Consider the following 19,078-nt stretch of genomic DNA (forward strand, 5'->3'; position numbering starts at 1 on the left):
AGCATGAAATCAGTGGCCAACTCTTGGCCAAGTGGGAAGCCCAGCTTCTCTAACCTCAGTGTGTAACCAACAATGTTGATTACATGCGGACCCACTGCAGCGCCTTCTGCTAGCTGGCTCTCGACAAAGGCCTTAGACACATTGAACCTTTCACTCCTGGCCTGAATTTGAAACATGTCCTGAAGCGCCACGATCATATCGTGTGCCTCATGGTTTGTCTCGAACTTCTTCTGTATGTCAGGTTCCATGCAAGCGAGCATAAGGCAGCTTACTTCAAGGTTGTTGTCACAAGCCCTTCTGTAAGCAGTCCTTTCCACAGCAGGTGCATCATCAGCAGGCACTTCTGGTAATGGGGTATCCAGAACATCTTCCTTTTTCTCTGCCCTGAGAACAATTCTCAGGTTGCAGATCCAATCCGCATAGTTAGTCCCATTCAGTTTGTCCTTCTCAAGGACCGAACACAATGAAAAAGATTGGGTGTTGTTGAGGACCATGATCTACAACAAAATAATAATACAAAATACTAAGACAAATGTATTCATGATGGAGTAAGAGACATTAAGCAATTAACATAATTTACTCCCACTAAAATCAATATCCCTCTACTGATTCTTAGCGATTCAAGACCCACAACTATCAAGTCGACTAGTGAGTTTTAGCATCACTGCTAGAAGACTAGATAGATCGGTAAGCAACTCTTTGCTAATCATGTCACATATGACTCTTGTTGTTGGGTGACATCTCTATGTCTCGGCTCCCAACCTTTATGCCCCAAGGTCCTTAACCGTTAAGATAACCTTGTCAAGCTAACCAACCTTTATGCGTGTAAATATCCGATACAAACATGTCTAGCCAAGAAAAACTGGTGGCGCCCTAATTTCATAAACCCACCATCAATCGTACATGACATGGAACAGTGCAAAATTTAGTTGGTAGGGCATAATAACTTAAAATTTGTGAGGGACCGTATGCATAAAACTCTTTATCGCATATTGAAGTAAAACGATAAGAACGACAAGCACATGGTTGTGAATCATTATAGCCCATGTTCTTTTGGTGATCTCCATCTCCATAGGACCTATAACCAGCAGCATCGGCTTTGATACCACTGTAGGGAAATGGGCACCGAAAAATAAAATTTTCTACCCATACCTAGGAATTACTGCTGTTATAGATCACGGGATTAATACGAGACGTGCGGGTGCGGAACTTCTGTAGCGTGTCAGTATAGTGCAGATGGAAGTCGACAGAGCAGTTGCGAGATCCTCCTCATGTGCAGCTCGTCCTTGTGCAACAGATGCGGCACCTCCAAGGTATCCACACGTACGGGAAGAAGCGTCGCGATCCGGACTGCTAGGTTCGCGAGGGCGACCTAGCGCTTGGCGCACAGGAGGGCGGCCAGTAAAGGGGGGCGATGCAACTGTACCGTGGGCGCCCCTTTTGCTTTTATAGCCCCTTGGGCATCCCCTAGGTGGGCCCCACCTTGGGCGCCCCCTTTTAGGCATAAGAGGCCCATTAGTGCACCTAAGTCTAGTCTAATTCAGATTTCATCCTTATCAGGCTTCTTTCCCTTAAGTGTGTGACCCTATGGGCTCACATACAAATAGACATGGTCCAAGTACTCTTACATTGCCCAATAGTAGACATCGGCCTCTAGCAAGACATGTCAACTCCTATACGCACGCAAAGATCATATCAGACGAGCCGTCACAATGTCATATACATGTTGTTCCTTTTGCCTCACGATATTTGGTCTTGCTCTAAGCTGACCTCTCTTTCTCGATGCCGTGATTCAGATCCTTGGTTAACTCTTAACCTTCGCATGGCCACGCACTTCTTGATCTGAATCACTCGAGGGGCCCAGAGATATCTCTCTCAGGTAGAGAGGGGCAAATCCCGTCTCAACTGTCCATGTCTCACAGCATGCTTCTTGGCAAATCCGAAAACCACCTTTATAACTACCCAATTATGGAGTAGCGTTTGATGGTTCCTAAGTAAGTCAATTCACATCTTGAGTACATGCGACAATCTCAGGTCTAAGGACACAATGTACATATTGTGTAATGAGAAATTACCATCTTTTGTGTTGGGTCAGTTCAGACTCATGTCCTACATGAGTTCACACTATTAGTTTGACATCTCCATGTCCATGACCTGTAAAATATAGTCATCAACTAATACATGTGCTAGTCTAATATTCATGGGTGTCCATGCATGAACTCCGACTAGGAACATCTTTAGAATATCCATACAAATAAAGAGTTTCACAAACAATTCACATAATCGTTAATCAATACAAGTTGCCTTTTATGAATATTCAATGAACACTTTATTAATCATGAATACAAGGAAATATGATCACCTCTATGATTGCCTCTATGGTATATTTCCAACACACAGGGCAGACAACGACGGGACACCAATGAGCTGCATGCAGGGCATATTTCCAACTCCAATGATAGCCCATATTTTGCATTGACAACCCTACTTATTTTTTTTCTTTTAGTTTCTCAAGAAAAAAATCACAAAATGAAAATCACTGCCGCCGCCTCTCCGTTGACGGTCCTTAAGTCCTAAAATTGTCCATCAACTCTTGCAAAGATCTATGCCAAAACAAACACCAAACTAGATTTAGGACTTTGATACTAATCATTTCCACAAGTTTTGGTGAATCTCTGTTTACAGGAAGCCTAGTCTGCATACGGGGGAAAACCGTGCTCAAACAAAGGAAAAAGTATACATTGGAGAATACTACACGAGCATGAGAATTAGAGGGCTTACACCCTGAAGCAAATAAGCCCAAGCCCAAGAGAAAAGACACTTCCGACAAACACAGCAGCGCGCACAAGGATCCAAGGGCCAAATGACAAGCTTAACCCACTTAACTTTCGGGGAGCACCCACAAGCCAACACAGGGATCCCACAGGGAGTCCATAGGCCGAAGATGGGGCCAAACGGCCTCAGAAAGGGGCCGGCCGAACCCCTGGGTTGCCCGACCCCTTTCTGGGCTCAATCAGGCTCAAGTTTCTCCTATGGTTCCCTTGCGCATCTCCTACGCCGGTCTCGGATGGTACCACCCCGAAAGCTGAGGCGAAGATGCACCCTTAGACGGCTATATAAGGAGGAGAGCCCCCCATTGAAGACACCACCATCATGTAGATCTTGTGCTCCATTGTAAAGGCGAGGCGCTGTCTAGGCTAGTGCTTAGAGTAGCAGGAGCGTGAGGAGTAGTTCGGAGGGGCGCCGGCCTGTCGGCGCTCTTCTCCAACATGTACCTCTACGGATGCTGACTTCCTCTATTATGAGTAAGTTAGTATTTATGATTCTTGTATTGCATAGTACTTTTGTATGGGTGACATCAGATCTCTTACTCGCGGGTTCGTCACTCTGTATTTATACGGAGTGATGTAGTTTGCTGCGGGATATCAAACGTAGTTAGACTGCAGTAGTAATCAGTAGCGTAGGTGTGGTGTCTATGCTAAGGGTTACCTTCGTTTGCCTTATATCCCACGGTCTATGAGGTAGGCCGCAGGTGGTGACAGCCTTGTTGGTCCCTAGAAGTCCTCCACGTTCGGGTATAGCGTAGAGTCGTTGGCCGGAGTCTCCTGACCATTTCAGGGGTAAGCCGGTGCCCGAAGCGAGTCTTACCCAAGAGATCGACCTTTAACTCATCTTTAGTGCTACCGTAGGAATCCTCTCTAGCCTTGTCCCTTAATCTTGGTGTGTCCTTGGACCGGCTGAGTTAGGAGTTAGTGCACACACGTTCCCTGTGGAAATGATACCCTTGAATACTCACGGGTGAAAGCTATGACGGTATCCGTGCACTTGCGGATCTAATTCACATTGTTAAAATACCCAACAAGCTTTCTAGCGCCGTTGCCGGGGAACGGTTGCTGTTCTATCTTCGAACCTAGTTAGTCCTCGTATATTTCAAAAAAAAATCTGTTTTCTCTTTCTTTAGCCCTACCTTCACCCCTGCTACCCATTATATCCTCGTATCTTTTTGCTTTTCTTATCTCTACCTCTCCCCCCGCTACCCTTGGAAGGTTGTCCTCGTACAGACCTTCCGTCCCTTTGGGGTGAGTCTTTAGAGCTATCCTCTCTAGACTTAGTTCCTCATCCGGCTACAAGATTCACCCTCACGCCTTACCGATCGAATCGAGTGAAATAAATTCACATTCATATCCTCGATTACCGATCGATGCCAGTCAAGTCATGTGATTCAAAATTCACATCTTATTCCTTGATTTTGATTGATGCCCAATAGAAGTTTTGTTCACACTTCATGAATTTCTATTGGAATCTTCGGATGGACTGCTTTGCCACAATGTTCATCTTTGATGAAATGTGAGGCTTTCCACCTAAGGAGGGGATGAGTTGAAAGAAATTCATTTCCCTCATGACCCAAACTCGGAATTGTTCATTTGGCCTACAGAGTTACACATCCTCTTCCACTATGGGGCCATGAACATTCCTGAGTTTCTCTATCCGGAGATCAAGCCACTCACTCCATGAGAATGAAGTTTCTTCACAAAGTCATGCTCATCCTTGACATCTCCGAGATCTTTTGTCCTTTGCACCAAGTCGCTACGAGTCTTACGATCATCATAGGCTTTCCAATCATAGACACCCTTTACGATGTTTGTAGTTGGTTTTGCTTATCATAATATCTTTGCAGGGCTCGTAGTTGTATTTGTGCACTAACCTTGCAGCTTGAATGATGATAAATCAATAAATGGTGGTGAAGCTGGGAACTACATCACCTTGGTAGCTGCAGGATGAACCGACATGGTCGAGCTTGCGACCATAAACAAAGCACTGCCGGGAGATAGCCCGGATTCTAAAAAAAAGAAAAAATAAAACTGGTGCTTCAAACACTTCTCACTTTTTATTTGAATAAAGTTTAGACTCCCCGAAGTTCAAAACTGGTAGAGTTCTTTTTATTGCCACCTTTGTTTTCCTTTTAAATAAAAACAGTTACAAGAATAAGTGTGGGGGAGATCTCTCAAAATCACCAATTGCAAACTCTTTCGTGATCTCTCCCCCAACATGTTGCACATCATCGACGGTCCAACACGCTGAAGATCAGGACAGATGGAATCCAGAGAAGGATGGCCGAACCTCTAGTTCGACCAAACATCCTCTGATTTCCCTCAGTTCCCTCTTCTTCCTTTTCAAATGATTGTTTGCACAACCCTACCCTCAAATTCCTCCCTGAGTTCTTGAGTTTAATGATTTTCTTTGTTGATCACTAAAATTATACTCAATGAACCCCGCCAATTCGCCTTGTGCACTCCTTGCACTTCCATGAATAAACTTGCATACTCTTTATTCCTCGCATTCTTTCTAGTTCTTGTGAACATCTATCTTCATAGGGACCCTATGCTATCTAAGTAATTGACTAATGTGATATGATTGGATGAATGGAACCATGCTCTTTCTTGCAAAGTATTTGGGATTTCTTTTCAAAAAAAAATCATCAATAGCTTGTCTCCTCAAATTAATGAAATCCTACCAAAGCCAAAGTTAGATTTTCATGCTCAAACCTCCATATGTAGTTTGACTTTTGCTTTGAGTTTTGTCAAATTCTTTGACCCTTATTAGAGACTTATCATATTCTCATGATCAAGATGATGTACACATCCACTCACAAGCTATACTTCTGCATTGGAAGATAGCAAATATTGCCATCCACTCATAAAATAAAACTCCACGATATACCATGACTCTTTCTCTCTAAAGTGACCATCTAGGATGTGGGCTATGCAAAAAGAAATAAAAGATGCATACCCAAAGAAGGTATGCCACATACTCAAAAGGCATGTTAGAAGAAAAAAAGATAAAAAAAGAAAGATGCATACCCAAAGAAGATATGCCACATGCCCACAAGGCATGTCAAAAAAAAAGATAGTCCACGTCCATGGAAAATAAAAAAGAGAGATGGATCATGCAAAGGAGTTCATCCATCCTCCACAAAAAAACAAATATTTTCACACATTTGCACATCTTGATCAGATTGTATGACTCGTTTCTGCTTGGATCTTGTTTTTGACTTAACAATATATGCAAAGCAAGCATGCCTCTTTTACTCCTACCCTGAGCTCCACATAAGCCTGATTAGATGATAGGAGAAAAGAAGGCAACAACTTTGCCTTGGTGAGGATCCAAAAAAAAAGGAGTGATTCGAGATAATAATTTGAGGAGCAAGTCTATTCTTTTGTTTCAAAATATAAAACCCAAGTTTCTAAGCAAGAAGAGCTACGAACCTGAAGTTTGCATTGTTCCATTCTTCAATTACCCAAGAAAGCATGGTAGCCACTTCAAAGTTCACAGGACTGGAGGAAGCTTGGAATAACTTGTATGCAAGTTACATCCACAGAGTGGCATCCACCTTAGTCCTTTCTCCTTCACTCGAGGATGAGCAAAGGCTAAGTGTGGGGGTGTTGTTGACGGTCCTTAAGTGCTAAAATTGTCCGTCAACTCTTGCAAAGACCTGTGCCAAAACAAACACCAAACTAGATTTAGGACTTTGATACTAATTATTTCCACAAGTTTTGGTGAATCTCTGTTTACAGGAAGCCATGTCTGCATACGGGGGAAAACCGTGCTCAAACAAGGAGAAAAGTATACATTAGAGAATACTACATGAGCATGAGAATTAGAGGGCTTACACCCTGAAGCAAATCAGCCCAAGCCCAAGAGAAAAGACACTTCCGACAAACACAGCAGCGCGCACAAGGATCCAAGGGCCAAATGACAAGCTTAACCCACATAACTTTCGGGGAGCACCCACAAGCCAACACAGGGATCCCATAGGGAGTCCACAGGCCGAAGATGGGGCCAAACGGCCTCAGAAAGGGGCCGGCCGAACCCCTGGGTCACCCGACGCCTTTTCGGGCTCAATCAGGCCCAAGTTTCTCCTATGGTTCCCTTGCGCATCTCCCACGCCGGTCTCGGATGGTACCACCCCGAAAGCTAAGGCAAAGATCCACCCTTAGAAAGGCTATATAAGGAGGAGGAGAGCCCCCCATTGAAGACACCACCATCATGTATGTCTTGTGCTCCATTGCAAAGGCGAGGCGCTGCCTAGGCTAGTGCTTAGAGTAGCAGGAGCGTGAGGGGTAGTTCAGAGGGGTGCCGGCCTGTCGGCACTCTTCTCCAACTTGTACCTCTACGGATGCTGACTTCCTCTGTTATGAGTTAGTATTTATGATTCTTGTATTGCATAGTACTTTTGTATGGGTGAGATCAGTTCTCTTACTCGCGGGTTCATCGCTCTGTATTTATACGGAGTGCTATAGTTTGCTACGGGATATCAGACTTAATTAGACTGCAGTAGTAATTAGTAGCGTAGGCGTGGTGTCTATGCTAAGGGTTACCTTGGTTTGCCTGATATCCCACGGTCTGTGAGGTAGGCCGCAGGTGGTGACAACCCTGTTGGTCCTTAGTAGTCCTCCACGTTCGGATATAGCGTAGAGCCATTGGCCAGAGTCTCCTGACCATTTCAGGGGTAAGCCGGTGCCCGAAGCGAGTCTTACCCAAGAGATCGACCTTTAACTCATCTTTAGTGCTACCGCAGGAATCCTCTCCAGCCTTGCCACTTAATCTTGGTGTGTCCTTGGACCGGCTGAGTTAGGAGTTAGTGCACACACATTTCTTGTGAAAATGATACCCTTGAATACTCACGGGTGAAAGCTACGATGGTATCCATGCGCTTGCGGATTTAATTCGCATCGTTAAAATACCCAACACTCTCTCCTCCTCCGATCCCTCCACATCCCTCCTGCATCGCCTCTCCGCGATGTCCTCCCTCCTCCCTCCACCACTGCTCGCCGCCTCCTCGTCCCTCTACCATAGCTCGCTGCCTCCTCCTCCCTCCGCAGTTTGCCGTCTCCTCCCTCCATCGAGTTTCGGGGCGGAGAAATGTTGCGTGGTGGAGCACCGTGAGCGCATATGCCGGCGGCACAAAAGCAGCAGTGCGGCGGGGCGGAGCAGAGTAGTGCAGAGGCAATGGGGCAGGGCGGCGATAGCGACTGCAGATCCAGTGGCGGCGGCACTCATTGAAGGTGGCCGGATGTGGCAGCGTGGGAGGTGGTTGGGGTGGTGCGGGAGGGGAAGGGAGCGGTTGGCATCACCGGATGGAGGCTAGGGGGTGGTGGAGCCCCCAGGGATGGGGGTTAGAGCATCTCCAAGAGTCTCCATATACTAAACATCATATTTGATAAACTGGGGAGGTATCGTAAACATATTTTGTCCCTATTTGCTTGTGTCCCCCAACAGTCTCCCTATCCTACTATTTGAATCTAAAATAATAGGGAGTCCCTCAAGAGTTCTCAGAAGTAGGAAGGAGGAAGGTCTATATAGGATGATCCTATCAATAGGATGCATGTTGAACAGGATGTCTGTTGGAGGAATGTTTTTTGGAAAAAAAATCCTACTTTTAAGAATAAAGGACTGAATAGGGGTCTCTTGAAAATGCTCTTAGAGCAATTCTAGCCCAAGGCCTCATTTGGGCCCCTACTCTATTTTTTAGGAGTTTAGGGGGAATTTCAACTTCAGTAGGGTCCCCAATTTTACATGGGCTCTCAATCGAAAAGGAGGCCCCAATCCGCCCCGACGCTCTACCCCAAGTCCCCGACACCTCCCGCTCCGCCCCACGCCGCAGGTGCGCCGCCCGCCCTCGCCCCATCACCTCCCCGGCCTGCCTCGCCGGCGCGCCGGCCGCTACCCCGCAGCCCTCGGCCCGGCACGCCTCCACCATGTTGCACCGTTCCAGGAGCCAGTGTGGCCGCCGATCCGCAGCCTCTTGCCGGCACTTGCGCCCCGCTTGGAGCCTGCGCGGCCGCCGACCCGCAGCCTCCCACCGGTCGTCGCGCCCCTCCTGGAGTAGTGGAGCCTGAGTGGCTGACGGCCTTGTCCCTCCCCATCGCCCTCGCCCCGTTGCCCTCCACCCCGTTGCCCTCGCGCCGTCGCCTCCCCGCGCCGCCAACTGTGGCCCCTCCACCCCGCTGCAGCATGGAGCAACCGCCGCCTCGTCCACGTAAGGTACGGCCAGCGCCACCTCCACCACCCCGCCATCTTACCGACATGGAGCAGAGGCCTTCCAGATTTCATGGAGGCACCTCCGGCGGCGTGCGCCCTCCATTGCCAACGGCGGGTACCCCGGCGAAGACCCGTCGTCGAACCTTCTTCACGCCGGTCCCTACTGCCAATCCTTCCAACTCCGGCCTTCCTCGTCGCCAAGAAGTGCCCAACTCCATCCTGCCTTGCCGCCATGAACTGCTCTATCCTGGTGGTGCTCCTGGACACAACCCTCTCACGGCGACCTTCACAGAACCTGCTTCACCACCACCCGGTGCCACCACCTGCTGGGACACCCGCAGCACGTCATCATCCCCAGCAATGATGGAATACGATGCCGCAGGCACCTCGGAGACGATCTTTGATTCGACACAAAGCTACTCGTCAGATGTATGTATTTTCCCCAATTTTCTTGCTCAGTTATGTCATGCTACTTCATATATCTGAATAAATGTGCCATTGGAAGATGTTAATCCAGGTTAACTACACTGCACACAGTAGTATTTCCCCAAATTTTGCTACAAGGAAGCTTTATGATATCTGGATTTGTAATTTAGGGGTACTTGTGCTGGCTGGTGCAATTGCCCCTGGTTGCAGCCATGCATTGATTTCTGTAATGATTCCTCAATTATATTCTTATATAATTTCAGGTGATTTTAACTGTAATAGTGTTAAATAACAATGATAACATAGAGATTCATTTGCATTGTGAAACATCATCATATGAGTATATGACAGCTACTTTAGCTTAAGTTTCATAATGCTTTCCACAGTTGGAATCTCCAGCATGCTGTTATACATGATTTCATGCTTGTTGGTGCATACCTCCTTTTTCCTTTTCCCCTGTTTTCATTTGCTCTGTACTTACCATATTCTGATATTTGTTGTGTGGCACCTTTAAGGCAATGCCTTATTCACTGTTAAATTGCCAAGCAGGAAGAAGTTTAGGTGTCAAATTTACCTTTACAAGCTGTAACCCATTGCTATCATGCTAAGCTATCTTGCATACAGTTCTTCCTGTAGGTCATAAGTTCATAATAAATTGTGCTTGCACACAACTAACTTGCTGAGTAAATGTCAGAAAGTAAAAATACATACTGCTGTCAATGATGAAGCAGAAGCAGTTGGATGCTAGAATTACTAGGTAGCAGTTTCAAATGCATTGAGAATGCAGATACTTCTATACTTCCATACTTCTGTACATAGATATTCATTTTAGCGAGTTAACTATCATCTGTCTGTGCCAATGGTTTGAAAAAATTCCTTGCCATATTAGTGTGTTCTGAGTCCACTAGTTGAACTTTATTAATTATTATGTTCTGACCTAAATCATCCTAATATTTTATTCACTGTATCATCTACCCAAGTCAATAGTTTGAATGTTATTATTTTACCCAAATCATCTTAACCAGCTTGGTTTATTAGCTGCCTGTATTTCAAGAGTGTCTATTGAGTTCCTGAGCTTGGTTTGGTGCAGATTCATAGCAAACAGACAATCTGTAGCTCGGTCAAAGGAAAGAAAGGCTCGATATATAACAGTAATATCTGAATAACATGTCTCTTGTGGTTTGCAGGATCCAAGAGGCTCAAATTCACATTACTACACAGATTTTATGACCCAGGATGTGGATGGCGATTTGGAACTTTCGATGCAGCCAGATGCCACTCCAAGTAGTGGTGGGAAAGGAGCATCCAAGCGGGGCAGCAACTACAGTCAAGAAGAAGATATCCAGCTTTGCAAGTCTTGGATCAGTATCAGCAATGACGTTGTCGTTGTGACTGACCAGTCAAGCAAAACGTACTGGGAGAGGATAACCGCACATTTCCACAACTTCAGGGGCTTCCACTCTGATCGGACTGCTAATTCTCTCGAGCATCGCTGCGGGGTCATAATAAAAGAGTGCATGAGATTCCAAGCGTACTATGAGGAAGTTGAGCGGCGTCACCCAAGCTGCGTGCCTTATCAAGAACATGTAGTTACTCGTACATTTGTTCTTTCATTTAATTCTTTGTTATTGGTACATATAACTAACCATCCCTTGATCTTTGTTGCAGATATTGGAAGCACAAGCAAGATATGCCAAAGCTTCGCAGGGAAAAAGCTTCGCATTCTTCCATTGCTGGCTCGAGGTGAGACATACAGAAAAGTTCGCAAAAGCTGACAAGAGGCCAAGTAAGTCAAAAGAGATCAACCTCTCAGTAGGAACTCAACAAGGTGACGGAACCCAATCTCCTGCAAAGAAAGCCCAACCTCCGGGGCAAAAGCAGTCCAAGGAGAAGCTGAAAAGAAATGAAGGAGGTGACGAGTACAAGGATATGATGGGGAACCTGATGGCAATGAAGGCCGAGGAAGTGATCAATGAAGGCCGAGGAAGTGAAGTTGAAGAAGGAAAGGTGGGAAAAGGATCTGATGATCGAACAACGCAAGCTAGACATTGAGGAGCGGCGTCTACAATGGGAGCGAGAGCAGAAGATCATGTTCTGTGACATGAGCAACATGGACAAGCATCAAAAAGCTTACCTGATGGCCAAGAGAGCTCAGTTCACTAAGGCAGCGAGTGCTAGTGTAGGTGACACTGCTAGTGTAGGTGATGCTACTAGTGCTTGAGTCATGGTGCAGGTGCTAGTGCCATATGCTACTAGGCTGAAGCAATAGGAGGCTCTGTTCCCAGTTTTTCATTTCTGTCATATGTCAATAGTCAAAAATGGAGTTGTATCTGAATTTGAGTTGCTATCTATTTGAATGGAGTTGTATCTGAATTTTCTGCAAGTATTTTCTGCAAGTATCTTTTCTGATGGTGAAATTCAATAGTTCAAAGTGGTATCTTTTCTGCAAGTATCTTTTGATGTCAATAGTCAATTGCCTTTGGACCTGATGGTGAAATTCAAATTATCAGTTCTGAAAATACCAGGTTCTTGACAGGTTCAGACCTGATGGTGATAACTGTAATGCCTGTCAAACTGTACATGCTGGTTCTTGACAATTGATTTTAGTTGATGTGGCTTGTGCCTATTGGTTCAGTTTGCCTGAACTATGTATCAGCCACCTGCAATGGTTGATTTGAGTATCAGGTTCACTGCATTATGTAGGCAGAGCATTTCCCTCTTTTGTATTTTGAATCTTGAGAAATATAGAATCAGGTATGAACTGAGCATCTTGTTAGAACCTTGTGGTATGTTGGAGGGGCCAGGGAGTTGTGCAAGTAAATTCTTTTAAGTAATGATTTGTCATAATCTGAATGCACTTGAGAGATAAATATTTTCTTAATAAATATGAAGTCAGAGTTAGAACCCATAGCATATAGCCCATCGCCAATTGTAAATGCCTGTCAGGCTGCTTCTTTGCTTACTTTCAGAATAGATTGCAGAGTACATTTGTGTGGGTGTGCAGGCGTGTACTACAGATTTGTCATTTGTCTGCAACTGCTCTGCTAACTGAAGTCAAGGAAGTGAGGGTCTCCAGTTTCTGCATTCAGGTAGAAGCTTGGTGTGTCACCAACTGAAACAACTGAATTGTCTTGTGCTCTGCAGGTTTTTCAGGGTAGTAGAAGTAGATAAATGTTTTTCAGGGAAACACTCTAGTTCCAGTTTCAGGGAAATACTAAACCTGAAGATACTGCATTTATTTAATAAAAACAGTTTTCACGTAATGTTCACATGCATGCTGATTCAGAGAAATTTCTTGGAAAATGGCCATCCAAAGACTAACTAAACTGCTGTTACTTTCGAACAGCAGCCTAGGTTCATCATGGTAGTGCAGGACTAGGACTAGTACTTGCAATGTGCGAAATAATTTGTGGCATAGTGCTGCCAATCATCTGACAGGTGAGGTTTCAGTTCAGCATACGATCAATCAAATGCAAGATACTGATCCTCAAAGTTCAATAAGCTGCGCCTCAGCTCAGCTCAGCTCACATAATTAATTCAAATGCAAATTTTCTACTTTCCTTCCATCAATTCAAATAGATTGTATTAAGGTGGCAGTTGTCAAGTAATCTTTGCCCAAGTTTGATCATTCCATTTCTTTACAAGGTGGCAGCAAGTGCTATTCTGCTATTACAATCGGATGATTGTAGCTCATCATCAGTTCATAAAAAAGTGAAAAATGCAATTCACAATTGGTAGTTCGTGAGAAGGCTAATCAGCCTGATTAGTGCCAAACTGCCAACAGAGGTTCGCCTGCTTGCCGTGGAGCTCCGGCGCTCGGCCACCCACTGTGCGGGGGCGGAGCGCAGCGGGGGCCGCAGCCGCAAGCGGGCGGGGCGAAGCTGGCATCGGCGCCGCTTGTTCACCGGTCACCCGCGAGCTACGGGCGGACGAGGAGCTCGCATGGCCACCGGCAGGCGACGGCGACGGCGACAGGCGAGCGTGCGGAGGCGGCCGGGCGGGCGCGCGGAGGCGGCTGGGCTGGAGTAGGGGTTTATTTTTTGGCCCGTCTGGAGTTGGGCCTCAATTTGAGCCTCTATTTTATACAGGCCGGCCTGCAAATGCAAGTTTAAAGGCCTAAATTTGACGGTCCGGCTGGAGATGTTTTTAGAGTAACTCCAGTAGGGCCTCTATTTGGGTGACTAAAACCACATTTTAGTTATTTTACTCAAATTTTTATTTCCAACAGTGTTTCTATTTGGGTGACTAAAATGAGGGGTGACTAAATTTCCTCTCCCACCCCCTTAATTTGGTCACCCTTTACTTAGATTATCAAAAGTAAAGCCCACTATTTTTTAGTCTATTTAGTCGGTGCCGATGGAGTAAAGACTACATTTTAGACGACTAAATTTGAAAAATGAGTGACTAAAATGAATTTTAGTCACTCAAATTTAGTCACTCCACTGGAGTTGCTTTTAGGGTGTCAATTTGGGTGCCCACCTATTTTAGGAACTAGAGTATAGGGCTATGCTGGAGCTGATATTTTGCCATCCAGCTTGCCAAAACGGAGTGTTTAGGGGCTCAGCGGGAGGTGCTCTTATTTTCTTAATTGTAGACCAACCGATGCGGGATCATATACCTATGGAAGTTTCCAAGCTGTTTTTTCTTGACCTCCATTCCATACGCATGCTTTGACTAATTGATTAATATTGTTTCTCAGTGAAGTTTTTTGTTTTGCCGGTTTGCCATTTAGCTAGCTGGGGTCGATTTGTGGTTGGTTGGTTGCTATGTGATAGTCAACTACTAACATATATAGACGACCTTCCGGAAGGTTTTTATCTACGAACTATGATGGAGCTAAGTGCGAACCAACGATACTGATAAGACACACATCACCTTTGAAAAATCTCTCTCCATTATTGAACATATTAGGACGAGTCTTTAGCTGCAGAAGGCCTACTAGTGGACGCGGCGCATATGGACATGTCTGCCCCGGTGCCCCTTTCCATCCTAAGAAAATCAGGAGTATAAACTATAGATTATTGGATAAGAAAATCAGGAGAGAGAAAGGGGGTGTGGGTACGAGGACTGAGGTCTGCCCTTTTTTCTCACTCTAAGAGCAAGTACAAGTACAATAATGGGCTTAAAGTCAAGCAGTCAGCAGTTTTGCTGATGTGGAGGAGAGAAGAGAGCTTGACTCTTGTTCTAGCACCAAGTTTGGCACGAAAGCATACGTATTTGTGGGCCTAAATAGAAATGAATGTGAGGAATAGTAAAAAAGAGAAAAATACCACATAATAATAAAAAAAATTATAAAAAACAAATACGAGACAACTATTGTATGATTTGGCTCTTAGCACTTGACTTATAGCCAAGCACTTGGCTCTACTATTATCCATGCTCTAACAGTTTGTTATTTAGAAAAGTTCCAAGGAACATTTGCAAGAATTTGTTTGCTAACATCATCTAGAACTTGATGCTTTTGGTTACTTTTTTAATTGTTATACAGAAATGTTTCAAACTATTTGTGTGGATAATATTTGCCATCAGAGAGAAATACCCAGAATTTCGTTATAGTACTAGTTCTTGGCGAACTTAAAATCACATATTCTTTCTTCATGCTCCCAACAACATCCTGTTAACTTTTATTTAAAAAAATCCTGATAACAGAGAAATTTAAACTGCCCACAATTTCCATATATACGTACGTTTTGACGAATACAATTCAAAAGTCACACTAACTGAAAAATCACATGTATGAACACCGTGCTTTACCCATTTACACACAAAAAAAAATCAGTAAATCTTGTCCCGTGCATGAACATTCCAAGGTCATACACGAACAAGGAAGCCGGGGGGAGGGGGGAGATGCCGGCATGACCAAGCCCTGGGATGATGGCAAGGGCGGTGTGTTGGCGCCAATCTAGGACCAACACACGATTGCGCGCGATCGCGCGGCGCGAGAAGGAGCTTGATGCAGCACCTCCTGCATAGGGCGGTTAGACCGGTCAGAGGGACCGGTCAGACCGGTCGCCGAGGTGAAGCGGCGAAATCCGACTAATGCTAGCCCGGGAGAGACCCCGTCAGGGCAGGCGCACATAGGGTTGTTCTAGGATCGGCATGTCACCTAGAACGCCTTCAGACGTCATGGAGACGAAGGAAGAGCATAGGATAATGGGGTTGGAAAAGTTAGGGTTGAGAGATAAAAGTAAAGGCAATGAAACAGTAGATTTGTTTTGTATTTTAATCGATTGGATACCTCAATCGGCCGCGACCCTTCATATTTATAGGGTGGGTGAACTTGCCCCGCAAGAAATCCTATTACAAGATCTAAATCTATAAAAATCTCTAGTTGTACTCGGACTCTGCTTGGACCGGTCAGACCGGTTGGTCGTATCAGATCAGCTACATACGCGTCGATCGGTCAGACCGCCTGAACATACCGGTCAGACCGGTCCTTGCCAATTTTGGTCATCAACATATGCCCCCTTGTTTTTTGGCAAAGCTTGCGTGCCAAAGAACACTTCTTCTGGACCAAAATTGTTTAAGGGCGATGATCACTAATGCATCGGCCATTTTTTGTGCTAAGGGCGATAAAAATTATCAGCCATATTTTGCTTTTCATCAAGTTGATGAAATAATTTGCTTTGGCCTCCAAACTTTCTTCATGGCTATTGGCTTTGTTGGCTGGACCTCCACCTGTTGCTCCATCTTCTCTTGATTACGCACGCTGTAAGTACTTTGAATCTTCTTTCACGCTCTTCTCACCCTCTTTGATACAATTAAGGTCTTTTATGACCAGATTATTGCTAATCGGTCTTTGTGGAATACAATTTGGATACATAGAAGGATATTGAATATAATATAGTTACATATACATCCTACTATAATCCAAAGGTGTATAATAACAAGGATATGACCAGAACCATGGAGCAATCGGTTCAGAATTTGGCGTAACAACACAATTACCTTAACGTAGGCGAGAATCCGATTCCTCACTAGATGTTGACGTTGATTTGGAATCTTTGGCTTTATCTGGTCATTCCTTCTGCTTCTGGACAACTCCCTCCTTCTCATATTTGGCTAGGAGCTCTTTGAAGCTCGGCCTTGTTTTAAATTTGGCCGTGGAGGAATTTCTAGAATCACTAGAAGCACCGGTCAGACCGGTTTGGGCATCTGTCAGACCGCCCTGGGGACCGGTCAGACCGCTCGACGAACCGGTCTGACCGCTCGACGAACCGGTCTGACCGGTCGGATTGCTACCGGTCTTCTTTTCTTTGTCTTGCCCCCCGAGTGTTGATGTCTTCGTTGAAGCTCGAGGAGTCTTGCTCTGCAGCACCTTTCTCCCAGGTCTTTCTTCTCCAATGACCACATTTTTCCCTTAGTTGATTCAGCTTGGCTTGGCCGAATTAAAACCTTGGGATTCTTCAATTCAAGCACATGTGCATGCATTGGAAAAGGATTCTGATCAACTTGCATTGCAGATATAACTAATCGTACTTCATTTATGGCCGATTGTATTTGTCTACGAAGAACATTGCAATCATTGGTAGCATGAGAAAAAGTATTATGTAATTTACAATAAGCACGCCTTTTCAACTCATCTACCGGCGGAATTGTGTGAGAGAACTTAATCTTTCCAAGTCATGCTAACTCATCAAAGATTCTATCACACTTTGACACATCAAAAGTATACTTAACCTCATCATGCCGATTTTTAGAAATCGGCTTTAAAGAAGCACAAGTACTTGGTTTATCATTGGGTGACCACACAAATTCAGCAGCGTAAACATCTTTAGACTCATCGTCCGAAGAATATGAATGATACTCAAGAGCATGAGTATTTGGACGATGATGCCTATGACTTTCTTGCAATTCTTTGCTTCGGCTTTCCGCAGCCAAAGCTCTTTGATGCACTTGATTAACCGCAAAAAAGTCATTGCCCTCTAATTTTTCTTTACTGTGAGATCTCAACCATTAAAAGCCAAATCTGTTAGATCCTTTTCGGCAAAATTCACATTAAAGCATCGGTTTTTTGTATCACAGAATCTTCTAATGTAATCATTAACAGATTCATCGCGCATTTGCTTAACCGATGTTAAATGGGACAATTTAGGTTCATAACTTCCAGAAAAGAAGTGATCGTGAAACTTTTGCTCTAATTGTTCCCATGAAGTAATGGAGTTAGGAGCCAAAGAACTAAACCAAGAGAAAGTTGTTCCGGTTAAAGATAAAGAAAAGAAACGAACTTTCAATTCGTTAATAGAACTATCTTCTCCTAATTGTGCAAGATATTGGCTGACATGCTCGAAAGTGCTTTTACTATCATCTCCATTAAACTTCACAAATTCAGGCAATCTAAAACCAGCAGGATATGTAACTGTATCAAAAGACATAGGATATGACTTTTGGTAAGATAGAGTTTTGCCTTTAACATCTACTCCAAGACTTTCTTTGATCATCTTAGCCAAATCATTCTTACATTCAGCAAAAAATTTCTCAAGATTAATAGATGAATTTGGCTATGTGGAGGTAGACACGATCTGCTGGTTTGATGTCGCATGACCGGGGCAACCGGTCTGACCGGTCGATACGACCGGTCTGACCGGTGAAGGTGAACCGGTCTGACCGGTTTGTTGGGTCGGTCTGACCGGTTGCTGCCTATTTTGCCATCGCTGCACGTGTCGGTCAAACATCTCGTCTGTGATAGGACTGAATTGTGGCATAGTATCTCTAGGGTGTACTGGTGGCATGTTATAAGTATGAGTGGAATATGGTGGCGTAGAATTTTCTAACTCATACGTTCGGCGGAAGCTAGCCGAACTATGAACGCTTGTAAGCGGATCAGAATATGTTTGCTGAGCCACCAACGCATTTGTTGGCGTTACTGTTTGACCACTGAAATAATTCATCGGCATTCCATACGGCGGTTGACTCACCGGTAAAGTTACCGATAGTTGAGAGACAGGGATGTCAATAGATTCAATAGTAGAAACAGGCAACGTGTCATCAATTACTGGCTGTTTACCGGCTAATACCATCATCTTTTTAGTAATTAGATCAACTAATCGCACATCTCGCTCAGTGAACAAATTTTTTACTTGCTCCATGGTAACACCAGTAGATGTTTCACTTACAGGGGGTGTTACATCAGATGCATATGCAGAAGTGGAGTTGAAGTCGATCTCCTTGATCTTGGTGACCTTGCCACGTCGATCAACCTTGATGCTTGCAAGTGCCGCTTTCAGATCTTCTTCATCGCGCTTCTTCTTGCGCTCCTCCAGCAATTGGCGAATATCTTCAGGAAGATGCTCCTCAGTTGTCGGGATGATGTCTCCATGTCGACGTTAGTAGTTGATCCCATCTTCTTGAGGTAGATTAGATTGGTTTTTGTTAACCAAGATCTTTCTTCCTGAGCTGAGTCGCCAAAATATGTTGGGGCCAATCTAGGGCCAACACACGATTGCGCACAATCGCGCGGCGTGAGAAGGAGCTCGATGCAGCACCTCCTGCGTAGGGCGGTTTGACCGGTCAGAGGGACCGGTCAGACCAGTCGCCGAGGTGAAGCAGCGAAATCCGACAAACGCTAGCCCGGGAGGGACCCCGTCAGGGCAGGCGCACGTAGGGTTGT

Source organism: Panicum virgatum, chromosome 8K (assembly GCF_016808335.1).
Source record: "Panicum virgatum strain AP13 chromosome 8K, P.virgatum_v5, whole genome shotgun sequence".
In the NCBI taxonomy this organism is placed as follows: domain Eukaryota; kingdom Viridiplantae; phylum Streptophyta; class Magnoliopsida; order Poales; family Poaceae; genus Panicum; species Panicum virgatum.